Below are 13052 nucleotides of genomic sequence, written 5' to 3'. Positions count from 1 at the left end.
AGACGGACTGTTGGAAGAACAGACATTTCTCAGCCTTGACGTACAGGTCATGCTCCAACAGTCGACCAAGCACCCTGCGCACCAGAGACACATGCTCGGTGTGTGTAGCGGAGTATATCAGAATGTTGTCGATATACACCACTACACCCTGCCCGGAAAATCTTGTGTTCAAATGCCTGGAAGACTGATGGAGCATTCATCAACCCGTACAGCATGACGAAGTACTCATAGTGCCCTGAGGTGGTACTAAATGCCGTCTTCCACTCATCCCCCTCCCGGATACGCACCAGGTTGTAAGCGCTCCTGAGATCCAATTTTGTGAAGAAGCCCGCCCCGTGCATTGACTCTATAGCACTGGCTATGAGAGGTAGCGGGTAGCTGTACCTCACAGTGATTTGGTTGATACCTATATAGTCAATGCATGGGGGCAGACCTCCATCCTTTTTCTTCACAAAAAATAAACTCGAAAAGGCAGGTGAAGTGGAGGGCCAAATGTACACCTGCCCCAGGGATTCGGAGACATTTGTATCCATAGCCGCCGCCTCCTCCTGTGACAGGGGATACATGTGATTCCTGGGAAGTTTTGCGTCTACTTGGAGATTTATCGCACAATCCCCCCGTCGATGGGGTGGCAATTGAGAAGAAGAAGGCGAGAGCCAAATCGGCATATTCAGAGGAGATGCGCACGGTGGAGACCTGGTCTGGACTTTCCACCATAGTAGCACCGATGGAAACCCCTAAACACATCCTCGAGCACTTTCGTCACCAACCCTTGAGAGCTCTCTGTTGCCACGAGATAGTGGGGTCATGACAGGCCAACCAGGGTATGCCCAGCACCACAGGAAACACAGGAGAATCAATAAGGAACAAATTAATTCTCTCCTTGTGACCCTCCTGCGTAACCATGCCCAGTGGAGCGGTGGCCTCCCTAATTAGCCCTGACCCTAATGGTCGACTGTCTCGGGCGTGCACAGGGAAGGGCATATCCACAGGAACAATGGGGATCCCTAAACTATGGGCAAATGCTCTGTCAATAAAATTCCCAGCTGCTCCTGAATCTACGAGCGCCTTATGCTGGGAATGCGGGGAAAACTCTGGAAAATTAATAAACAAAAACCTGTGAGAAACAGGGGACTCTGTTGAACCTGTTGCCGACTCACCTGGTGTGACACGAGAATGCCCTGCCTGCATTCTCGACTTCCAGAGGAACCTCCCCAACACCGTCCAGCTCGATGGGCATCGTAGCGGTGATACTGGGGGATGGAACTGACAGGCCCCGATCCAGACGTCTGCGGGTAGCCAGCAGGTTATCCAGCTGGATGTACAGGTCCACCAGCTGGTCAAACGCCAGAGTGGTATCCCTGCAGGCCAACTCCCGACGGACGTCCTCAAGCAGACTGCACCGGTTGTGATCGATCAGGGCCCTGTCGTTCCATCCCACGCTGGCAGCCAGGATCCGGATGTCCAAGGCGATCTCCTGTGCGCTCCTCGTCCCCTGCCTCAAGTGGTCAAGCGGGTGGTCAAAAACTGCCAGAAAGCGACGGGTGAACTCTGTGTAATGGTCCAACACCGCTTCTAATTCCCCACATACAGTGTTGGCCCACTCCAGGGCTTTCCCTGAGAGACAGGAGACGAGGGCGGACACGCTCTCACGTCCCGAAGGAGACAGGTGGACGGTCGCCAGGTAGAGTTCCAGCTGGAGTAGGAAACATTGGCATCCGGCAGCTCCTCGACCGCCAAAGGGGTTTTGTCTGCTCCTGCTGACTCCATTTCAAGGAGCATGTTTCTGTAAATGATCTGGGTATAGCTGTTGCAGAGGAGTCAGGCACAGGAGAGCAGAGATGAGTAACAAAAGTAAATGTATTCAAAATGACCAAATACATGAGTAACACCAAGCCCACACAAAAGGACCGAAATACATACAACAAACATGCACAAAAACCATGGGGAAAACAGAGGGTTAAATAATGAACATGTAATTGGGGAATTGAAACCAGGTGTGTAAAACAAAGACAAAACAAATGGAAAATGGATCGGCGATGGCTAGAAGGCCGGTGACGTCGACCGCCGAACGCCGTCCAAACAAGGAGAGGGACCGACTTCGGCGGAATCTTGGCAACACCTTAGCCAAATGCATTTAAACTCTGTTTTTCACCATTCCTGACATTTAATCCTAGTAAAAATGCCCTGTCTTAGGTTAGTTAGGATCACTACTTTATTTTAAGAATGTGAAATGTCAGAATATGAGTTGAGAGAATGATTTATTTCTGCTTTTATTTCTTTCATCACATTCCCAGTGGGTCAGAAGCTTACATATACGCAATGAGTATTTGGTAGCATTGCCTTTAAATTGTTTAACTTGGGTCAAATGTTTCGGGTAGCCTTCCACAATAAGTTGGGTGAATTTTGGCCCATTCCTCCTGACAGAGCTGGTGTAACTAAGTCAGGTCAGTTCTGCCCACACATTTTCTATAGGATTGAGGTCAGGGCTTTGTGATGGCCACTCCAATACCTTGACTTTGTTGTCCTTAAGTCATTTTGCCACAACTTATTGTGCTTGGTGTCACTGTTCATTTGGAAGACCCATTTACAACCAAGCTTTAACTTCCTGATTGATGTCTTGATGTTGCTTCAATATATGCACATAATTTTCCAACCTCATGATGCCATCTATTTGTGAAGTGCACAAGTCCCTCCTGCAGCAAAGCACCCCCACAACATGATGCTGCCACCCCCATGCTTCACGGTTGGGATGGTGTTCTTCAGCTTGCAAGCCTCCTTTTTCAATCAAACATAATGATGGTCATTATGGCCAAACAGTTCTATTTTTGTTTCATCAGACCAGAGGACATTTCTCCAAAAAGTACGATCTTTGTCCCCATATGCAGTTGCAAACTGTTGTCTGGATTTTTTAGTACGATTTTGGAGCAATGGCTTGTACCTTGCTGAGCGGCCTTTCAGGTTATGTCGATGTAGGACTCGATTTACTGTGGATATAGACACTTTTGTACCCGTTTCCGCCAGCATCTTCACAAGGTCCTTTGCTGTTGTTCTGGGATTGATTTGCACTTTTCACACCAAAGTACATTCATCTCTAGGAGACAGAACGCGTCTCCTTCCTGAGTGGTATGACGGCTGTGTGGTCACATGGTGTTTATACTTGCATACTATTGTTTGTGCAGATGCATGTGGAAATTGCTCCCAAGGATGAGCCAGACTTGTGGAGGTCTACAATTTTTTTTCTGAGGTCTTTGCTGATTTCTTTTGATTTTCCCATGCTGTCAAGCAAAGAGGCACTGAGTTTGAAGGTAGGCCTTGAAATACATCCACAGGTACACTTCCAAATGACTCAAATGATGTCAACTAGCCTATGAGAAGCTTCTAAAGCCATGATGTCATTTTCTGGAATTTTCCAAGCTGTTTAAATGCACAGTCAACTTAGTGTATGTAACCTTCTGACCCACTAGAATTGTGAAACAGTGAATTATAAGTGAAATAATTTGTCTGTAAACTATTGTTGGAAAACATTACTTTTGTCATGCACAAAGTTGATGTCCTAACTGACTTGCCAAAATTATAGTTTCTTAATTAACAAGAAATTTCTGGAGTGGTTGAAAAACGAGTTTTAATGACTCCAACCATAGTGTATGTAATCTTCCGACTTCAACTGTATGTTAGTTACCAGGGAAACTGAGCCATATAAGCAACCTTTTTCTTTGTCTAGCACTGGGGTGAGTTCCTTCCTACCCATATAGTTGCATCCCAAATGGCACTATATTCCCTATATAGTGCAATGCTTTTGATCAGAGCCCTATTCTCCTTATTCTGGAACGTCACAGTGGTCACAGCGAGTTCATTGCAATTGTGTTTCTATTTCCGGCAACATTCGCGTGACGCTAGCACATGCAAAAGTGAAACTTTCCGTTGAGGACTCGATAGTTTTACACTGACAGAACCGCACAAAATCTTAAAATCTATCACCATAATAGACGTTATATATTCATTACGAGGCTGTCACAATAAGTGGATGAAGAGGAGGCAGTTTTTACAACAGCAATGTTTTGAACACCAACATCCACGTCGATCTGAATGTACCTGAGGAGCCCCATACAACCTGAAAAAAAACCCCAGAAAAATGGCTTGGCTACGATGCTCCACTCGTGAAGAAGCGTCGGGTGTTGCTCAGGCAGTAATCAGTGACAGGTAAGCCAAACGCTAGAGCAGTTTGCCTGCTCTCATTTTGTGTCTCCTTATTGCTCTTGTAGCTAAGCAGTCTCATAATAGTGCTATTTTATTTCCTTTACAACTCAATAATACAAGTCCCATTTTATAAATACTTAATTATTATGATTATTAAATATGATTAGGAGCGTCCATGTAGTACGGTGCTTTATTGCACTCTGTTGACTGCATACAGGCTTGTCTCTTGCTGCCTTTTCTACCCTGGCAGAACATCTTCTACCCATCTACAAGGGCAGCTTTCAGTTAGACCTGAAAGACCAACTCCGGATGACACTGATGAAGCTGAAGCTCAACTTGCTGCAGCAGTACCTAGCAGGAAGGTTCGGTGTTTCCCAGAGTATTGTCAGTCGAGTCATTAGTTATTGGATTGACATGATGGGAGAGAATCTGAGGGAGTACATTCCATGGCTGCCAAGGGAGACCATCCGTGCTACAATGCCATAATGTTTTAAGGACCCAGGAAAAACTACTCAGGAAAAACCTGCATTATCGACTGCTCAGAAACTGCTTTACAGAAGAACAAGAATCTGGATTCAAGGGGGGAGTCATTCAGCCATTACTACGCCCAGAACACTATCAAGTAGCTGGTGGTCATTGCACCTTGTGGTCGAGTGATGTTCAACTCCTCAGCATATGGAGGTAGATGTAGCGACAAATATATAAAATTGGATTCTGGGTTCCTGGAGAACCTCTGTCCAGGTGATGAGCTCATGGCTGACCGGGGCTTCACAATCCGTGATCTGCTACATGAGAGGAAGGTCAAATGAACAATTCCAGCCTTCACAAAAAGAAGCACACAGATGTAAGAGGGGGTCACCACATGTACAAGACGGATAGCTAACGTGAGGGTTCATGTGGAACGCGTAATTCAAAGGCCCAATCAACCTCTCATCTAAAATGAACAAAATACTTAGAATCTGTGCTGCCCTGAGTAACCTGCGTGGTGATATCATTCATGGAGATGCTGAATGAACTGACCAGTCAAACGCAATTCACGGGGTTGATTTCACAATATGAATTAAAGTTGTGTAAAATATTACGTTAAATTAATTTCAATTTATTATATAACAACTAGACTAAATTATTTATTTCCATACCCATTAATATTAACAAAAAACAAAGCCATAAAAATAATTTACACAATACTGTGACTGTTGATGCATTGTCCGGCTTTTCAATTGAAAAACAATGTTAACATTAACTACAAACAGGAGAGACATCTGACTACATACGTCTATAGAGCTGCATATATTTCCTGCCTTCTGCTCTTCAACAATAAATGACAGCATGTGGGTAAAGTAGAATGCCTTCAACCTCAGGACAGCTTCTGCACAGAACTGTGCATCATAGGGAACAGGGATGACAAGTTGCTGGGATGGAGTCCAGATGAGCACCTTACTTTCTCTCAGTCCTGTGCAAAACATACCAATTTGCACCTGCATGTAGTATCCATGTGGTCCAGTGTTTTCCCATTGAAGACATCATCCAGAGATCAAAGCCCTTCCCCATGTCAGGACACTTGATCTCCAACAGCTCTTTGGAGTTCAGCACTCGGTCAGGGCTTGCTGAAAGCCATGGCTCTTCAACACTGACAACAGTGCCTCTGTGGTCCACAGAGACTCCACAGTCTTCCAGCCACTTGGAGGACATCAGCTCATTATCTTTCCCGTAGTGTGTGGGTGCATTCCCTCGGAACCTGGGATACAGATGCTCCTGGAGAAACTTACCAGGGTTGGTGGATTATCTGACAGGGACCTTCTTGGCTGAGCTTGCAGTAACTTTAAGCTTCCTTGAGTCATGCCACAAGTGTGAGGCACTCTGACCTTTGGGGTCTGTTCCAAAGCAGTCGACTGGGTTGGGTCATGTTTCACAAATGAATTGTAAAAGGGCAGGCACTTCTGGCAGTTGTAATTGACATGCTCTCCATGTGGCTGTGAAAGAGTAGAGAATCTATATTAAGTTATTATATGGAGTTAGAAAGCATTGAACAGAAGAGACACACATCAGTTCAAATACATTAAAATAGTACAGCCACAAATAAATATTCCTTTCAGTCCAATTTTACCTAGGATGCTACTGGCTGTGATATTACTGTTGGTTCAGCATTTACAGACTGATAGAGCAGACTCCCCACAGGCAGATTCAGGTGTCTCAGGCTCCTATTAAATTCCCCCTGTGAGTGGAATGCAGGAGTGGGTGGCAGGGGTGGACATTCATGACGCTTTTCTGCATTTGGTCAATGGCCTTATGGTGTGTGAAGTCAATGCTGTTTAACCGCTTTGGCTCAAGGTTCCTCCGAGTCCCAGCATTCCATTGTCGCTGCCCATCTGTGCAGGCTATACCAGTTAGCCCACTGGACACTGCATTCTGCACCTGTGATAGAAAGCTTGTAACAAAAAGATATTCTGAGAAAATCCCATGATTAACAATTGTGTGACAGGACTATGTGATCAATTTAATCAAAACACATGCACGTTTCATCATAAACTTACCTTGATATTGTTCCCAATGAGATTATACCACTTATACTTACCAAACATTAGGCATTACCCCCAACCACAGTGATATTTTACAAGCCTTACTCACGCAGAAAAACTATAACACTAAATAAATACATGTGATGCTGACATGTTTAAATACATTTTATACCCTACTCACCTGGCTCCATAAACCTACCTTGCTTCAGCAACATGAGATTTGACAGGATACTTAGATTCCCCACTATAATACCACAGTTCTGTTGATCCACAAATACAGTACATAACCAGTGAATCATGACATTCTCAAGTCAGCTTTCGTCCTACAAAGCGCTTGGTCTAACTGCTATGTTAAACATGACTATTTTATCATTCTGTGTCTAGATAGAGCAGTAATGTGCACTTTCATCTCTAAAAGGAACGAAGAAAATAGGCCATAAACATACAGCGGGCAAAAAAGTATTTAGTCAGCCACCAATTGTGCAAGTTCTCCCACTTAAAAAGATGAGAGGCCTGTAATTATCATGGGTACACTTTAAAACTATGACAGACAAAATGAGAAAACAAATCCAGAAAATCACATTGTAGGATTTTTAATGAATTTATTTGCAAATTATGGTGGAAAATAAGTATTTGGTCAATAACAAAAGTTTATCTCAATACTTTGTTATATACCCTTTGTTGGCTATGACAGAGGTCAAACGTTTTCTGTAAGTCTTCACAAGGTTTTCACACACTGTTGCTGGTATTTTGGCCCATTCCTCCATGCAGATCTCCTCTAGAGCAGTGATGTTTTGGGGCTGTTGCTGGTCAACACGGACTTTCAACTCCCTCCAAAGATTTTCTATAGGGTTAAGATCTGGAGACTGGCTAGGCCACTCCAGGACCTTGAAATGCTTCTTACGAAGCCACTCCTTCGTTGCCAGGGTGGTGTGTTTGGGATCATTGTCATGCTGAAAGACCCAGCCACGTTTCATCTTCAACGCCCTTGCTGATGGAAGGAGGTTTTCACTCAAAATCTCACGATACATGGCCCCATTCAGTCTTTCCTTTACACGGATCAGTCGTCCTGGTCCCTTTGCAGAAAAACAGCCCCAAAGCATGATGTTTCCACCCCCAAACTTCACAGTAGGTATGGTGTTCTTTGGATGCAACTCAGCATTCTTTGTCCTCCAAACACTTTTTACCAAAAAGTTATATTTTGGTTTCATCTGACCATATGACATTCTCCCAATCTTCTTCTGGCTCATCCAAATGCTCTCTAGCAAACTTCAGATGGGCCTGGACATGTACTGGCTTAAGCAGGGGGACACGTCTGGCACTGCAGGATTTGAGTCCCTGGCGGCGTAGTGTGTTAATGATGGTAGGCCTTGTTACTTTAGTCCCAGCTCTCTGCAGGTCATTCACTAGGTCCCCCCGTGTGTTTCTGGGATTTTAGCTCGCCGTTCTTGTGATCATTTTGACCCCACGGGGTGAGATCTTGCGTGGAGCCCCAGATTGAGGGAGATTATTAGTGGTCTTGTATGTCTACCATTTCCTAATAATTGCTCCCACAGTTGATTACTTCAAACCAAGCTGCTTACCTATTGCAGATTCAGTCTTCCCAGCCTGGTGCAGGTCTACAATTTTGTTTCTGGTGTCCTTTGACAGCTCTTTGGTCTTGGCCATAGTGGAGTTTGGAGTGTGACTGTTTGAGGTTGTGGACAGGTGTCTTTTATACTGATAACAAGTTCAAACAGGTGCCATTAATACAGGTAACGAGTGGAGGACAGAGGAGCCTCTTAAAGAAGATGTTACAGGTCTGTGAGAGCCAGAAATCTTGTTTGTTCGTAGGTGACCAAATACTTATTTCCACCATAATTTGCAAATAAATTCATAAAAAATCCTACAATGGGATTTTCTTGATTTTGTCTGTCATAGTTGAAGTGTACCTATGATGAAAATTACAGGCCTCTCTCATCTTTTTAAGTGGGAGAACTTGCACAATTGGTGGCTGACTAAATACTTTTTTTGCCCCACTGTAAATTACAAGAGCAAGTAATGCAGAGATTGATCGTAGATATAATCTGATAACTCTCATAACATTAGCCTATGGATTATAGTAACTCTCACCACAACACATGTATGCTGCTTGCATGCTGTAATCGCTTATGTCAAGTCACGTTAGACATAGAAATGCAAGTGACTTTGCTTATCAACCCACCTTCCACAAAACTGAGGCGACATGGCTGCATGACTTTCCACGGCCAGAAATGCAAGTGCATCTAGCCGTCTCTACTGATCCGTTGTTGGATACAAGCAACCAAGCCGAGTAGTAAGAGCTGCTTGATTGGCTTCAAAAATCATTTCCCCTCCTCCTGGTGAAGAAGAACTTGGCCCACTTTACCACCGTGGTTGTACTGATAGGCCTCTGCACTCCTGCCATTTTTCAAGGTGGAACCATCCATTTCCAAAGAGTGCACAAAGTAATTAAAATGTCCCCATATGTAATTTCAGGCCATTTTATCATGTCATCCATCCATGTATTAATCATGGACGGATAGGGTATGTCCATGGACGGATGGGGTAAGTCCGACCTCCGAAGATCCATTCGTGTGTGTTCCCAAATGTGAGCTGTTTTGTTTATGTGTTAAGATGTGTTAATGATGCACGTTTTTGTATTATTAGCTAGCCACCGCTCGGAGGTCATTTGCTAGCGTTGCCGGAAGTTGTGAAATGGAAACAAAAACACAAATGTGTTCGTTTGGAACTGTGTCAAGTGGGCGGGGCTAAATAAGGCGAATAGTCAAAAGCAGTTAACTATATGGAATAGGTTGCTATCTGGGACAGCTTGTCACTGCTTTAGCCCTTCCCTCCCGTACGGACCCTGGTCAAAAGTAGTGCACTACATGGGGAATACGGTACTATTTGGGATGCATCCTGTCACTCCTACCTGTCACTCCAATGGGCCCTGGTCAAAAGTAGTGCACTAGGGGATAGTGTTCTATTTTCGGACACTTCCTTAGCCCTTCCCTCCCCTGTGACGGACTGAGGGCTGGTTTCCAGGGAACGGGTGGTCTGTTTGTCTCGGCTGGAACGGGACATGTGTATAGAGGTATGTGAGCAGGCTTTGTGTCATTGTGTCAGGCGAGAGGGGCCTTTGTGCTCTTAACCAGAGGGGAAGGTCCGACAGATTAAGCCTTTAGAAGTGCGACCGACCACCATGAGGGCAGGCCACAAAAGAGGGTGTGTGTTTCTCTCTCTTTGTGTGTGTGTGTGTGTGTGTGTGTGTGTGTGTGTGAGAAAGAGAGATTGAATATTTGAGTGTGGGTGTATTTCTGTGGGTCAGTGTGTATTTGTGAATGCATATGTGTGTGCGCTTGCGCGTTAGTGCGCTTGTTGCATGTGTGTGTTAGCAGTAGCTAGCCAGATTCTCATACAGGTCAGCAGGTCAACGGCTCTCACCCATCTGTCCCTCTGATGGCATTACTCCCACTCTCCCAGGTTGCCTGGTTGGTTGTTTGGTTGGTTGATTCTTCTCCTGTGAGTGAACTAATCTCACTCCAACACCCTGCCTGTATTCCAAAGGGCACCCCATTCCCTATGCAGTGCACTACATTTGACCTGGGCCCATAGTGATCTGGTCAAAAGTAGTGCAGTATATAAGGAACAGGGTGCCATTTGGGACGCAACCCTTTGTGATCCATAGCAGCATCCTTTGGTCTGCTCCTTTAAGCCACTGATCCCACCTACGCAACGAAACGCACAGAGCTGAGTGGAGCGGAGCAATCACAGACATACAGATGGACCGATTGGGGCAGAGGGAGGTGGAGAAAAAGAAGGATAGAAGCAGGTTGCATCGGAAGCGCCATATGTCCTTATTATCGTTCTGTGTAGCACCGTGAGCTACTCAAACAAAAGCATAATTTATACATGTATGGAACCCTAAGATCGACAAGTGTGTGTGTGTGTGTATGTATGTATAAACCTCTCTCTCTCTCTCGCTCACTCTCTCTGGTCTCCGTCTGTCATGACGGCCATCCTCCGTGTCTGTGTAAACAAACACACGAGCGGAGGCGAGCCAGACCTCACCGATGCGGGACTATTTGCTTTGGTTGCTCTCGAGAAAGTTTTCTTAGAGGTCCAGGGCTCCACGGAGAGCCCACAAAACCAATATTTATCCTCCTTCCTCCTAGTGACTCAGGCCCCTTTTCCTTCCCTCTTCTTCCCCAATAAGCACAATCCTTAAGGCTGGGAAGAGGAAGAAAGAGAGGGACGATGGAGAGATGGGACGGAGGTCTGTCTGTAGGGTTTTCCCTGAGCGCCAGGTTCTCATGGGAAGGGGATATGAGGTAAAATTCCTAGTAGGTGCTAATTGTGGTTTTCCATCTAGACTTAGCCCCATACCAGGGTGTTGACAGTGTTTTATGTTAATGCTCTAGTGTTATTGTTTCCATCAGGAGTGTGACACTAATGAAGAATGGTGCCAGAGGGAATGACGGACATTTTATGGGCTCCTGACCAATTGTGCTAGTTTGTATATTTTTTTTGTGCTGATCTTAACTTTTTAAGATTTTCTGCTCGCCTGAGTTAGAATACCTCATGAGCTGTAGATCATACCATGTGCAAAGTGTTTTCATCTGTATCTTTCGTAGTTGTTTATTTACCACAGCTAACGGACGCTGGCACTAAGACCACTCTCAATGGGCTGTATATGGCCATTAGCAAACAAAAAAAAATGCTGATCCAGAAGCGGCGCTCGTAGTGGCCAGTGATTTTAAAGCATGAAAAATGAAATCCATTTGTGATTAAAATGTTCTCTTTCTGTATCAGATCGAATGTTTAGAATAATGCTGCTCTGTAATTATATCTCTTGGTTTGGTAACATGCAAGTAAATTATTGATTGTACATGGGAGAAAACCTTAATATTGCTGATATATAGCTAATATAATATTGCAATTTGGCAGTATGCCCAGAACATTGCTCTGGCAACCAAAAAAAGTATCTCAGTTTCAAGGTCTCAGCTTTGAGAGAAAAAGCCTTGTGATGTGTCAGTCAGTCACATGCAGGAACCAACGTTAATAATAAATAATGTAAATCATACTTAAATGACTTGTTTGTGTGGCAGGATATAAGGACTGAAAGAGAACGCACTTGTAAGAGTTTTCATCAAGCTTGAATTGAGTTTGTGAAACTCTCTGGCTGTGATAATAAAGATTGATTATTTTAAATTGAGTTTTAGTTATTAGTGGTGAATTTCCACGACACTTTTTACCTAACTTCCACCAGCATGACACTTGTGCTACTAGAGCAGTTGTTCCCAACCTTTTGGCTACTGTACCACCAACTGAATTTAGCTTTGCCCGGAGAACCCCTCATGTACATTTTAACAGTAGGCCTATGGTCTCAGGAGTCTTCCAAAGTACCCCTTGTGGATAGGCGAAGTACCCCCAGGAGTCCTAGTAGCCCTGGTTGGGAACCACTGAACTAGAGGGATAAAACTCCAGATCACATTTACTCCACACACAGAGATGCATACAAAGCTCTTCCCCACCCTCCATTAGGCAAATTTGACCATAACTCTATCCTCCTGATTCCTTACAAGCAAAAAGTATGATGACGCTTTCCGTAGCCAATGTGAGTAAGACCTTTAAACAGGTTATAATTCTCAAGGCTGCCGGGCCAGATGGATTATCATAACACGTAGTCAGAGCATGCACTGACCAGCTGGCAAGTGTCGTTTTCAACAATCTCGCTGACCCAGTCTGTAATACCTACATGTTTCTAAGCAAATCAGCATTGTCCCTGTGCCTAAGAACGCCACGGTAACCTGTCTAAATGACTTCTGTCTTGTAGCAGTGGTGGTAGGCCTGTTCACCGACGATGATGAGACAGCCTATAGGGAGGAGGTCGGAGACTTGGCAGTGCAGAGACGGAACAATAACCTCTTCCTCAACGTGAGCAAGACAAAGGAGCTTATCTTGGACTACAGGAAACAGAGGGCTGAACACACTCCCATTCAAATCATCGAGGCTGTAGTGGAGCATGTCAAGAGCTTAAAGTTAATCGGTGTCCACATCACTAAGGACCTATCATGTCCCTAGCACACCAAAGCAGTCGTGAAGAGGGCACGACAACTCCTCTTCCCCCTCAGGAGGCATGGGCCCTCAGATCTTCAAAAGGTTATACAGTTGCACAATTGAGAGCATCTTAACTATCTGCATCACTGCTTAGCATGGCAACTACTTGGTTTCCGACCACAAGTCGCTACAGAGGGTAGTGTGTACGGCCCAGTACATCACTGGAGCCAAACTCTCTGCCATCCAGGACCTCTATACCAGGTGGTGTCAGAG

The 13052-nt window shown here is 44.7% G+C and overlaps 1 long non-coding RNA gene across 1 annotated transcript; it reads left to right on the top strand.

Annotated features, from left to right (window-relative positions):
• The first annotated feature begins 3900 nt into the window (after positions 1 to 3900).
• On the top strand, positions 3901 to 12639 carry LOC110520964 (uncharacterized). The gene is made up of 3 exons (XR_002473065.3): positions 3901 to 4203; positions 10936 to 11050; positions 11159 to 12639. It is a non-coding gene; the product is annotated as an uncharacterized LOC110520964 (long non-coding RNA).
• Positions 12640 to 13052: the final 413 nt, after the last annotated feature.

Source organism: Oncorhynchus mykiss, chromosome 4 (assembly GCF_057628025.1).
Source record: "Oncorhynchus mykiss isolate SJ-2025 chromosome 4, ASM5762802v1, whole genome shotgun sequence".
In the NCBI taxonomy this organism is placed as follows: Eukaryota; Metazoa; Chordata; class Actinopteri; order Salmoniformes; family Salmonidae; genus Oncorhynchus; species Oncorhynchus mykiss.
This window is presented reverse-complemented; position numbering and strand designations above follow the sequence as displayed.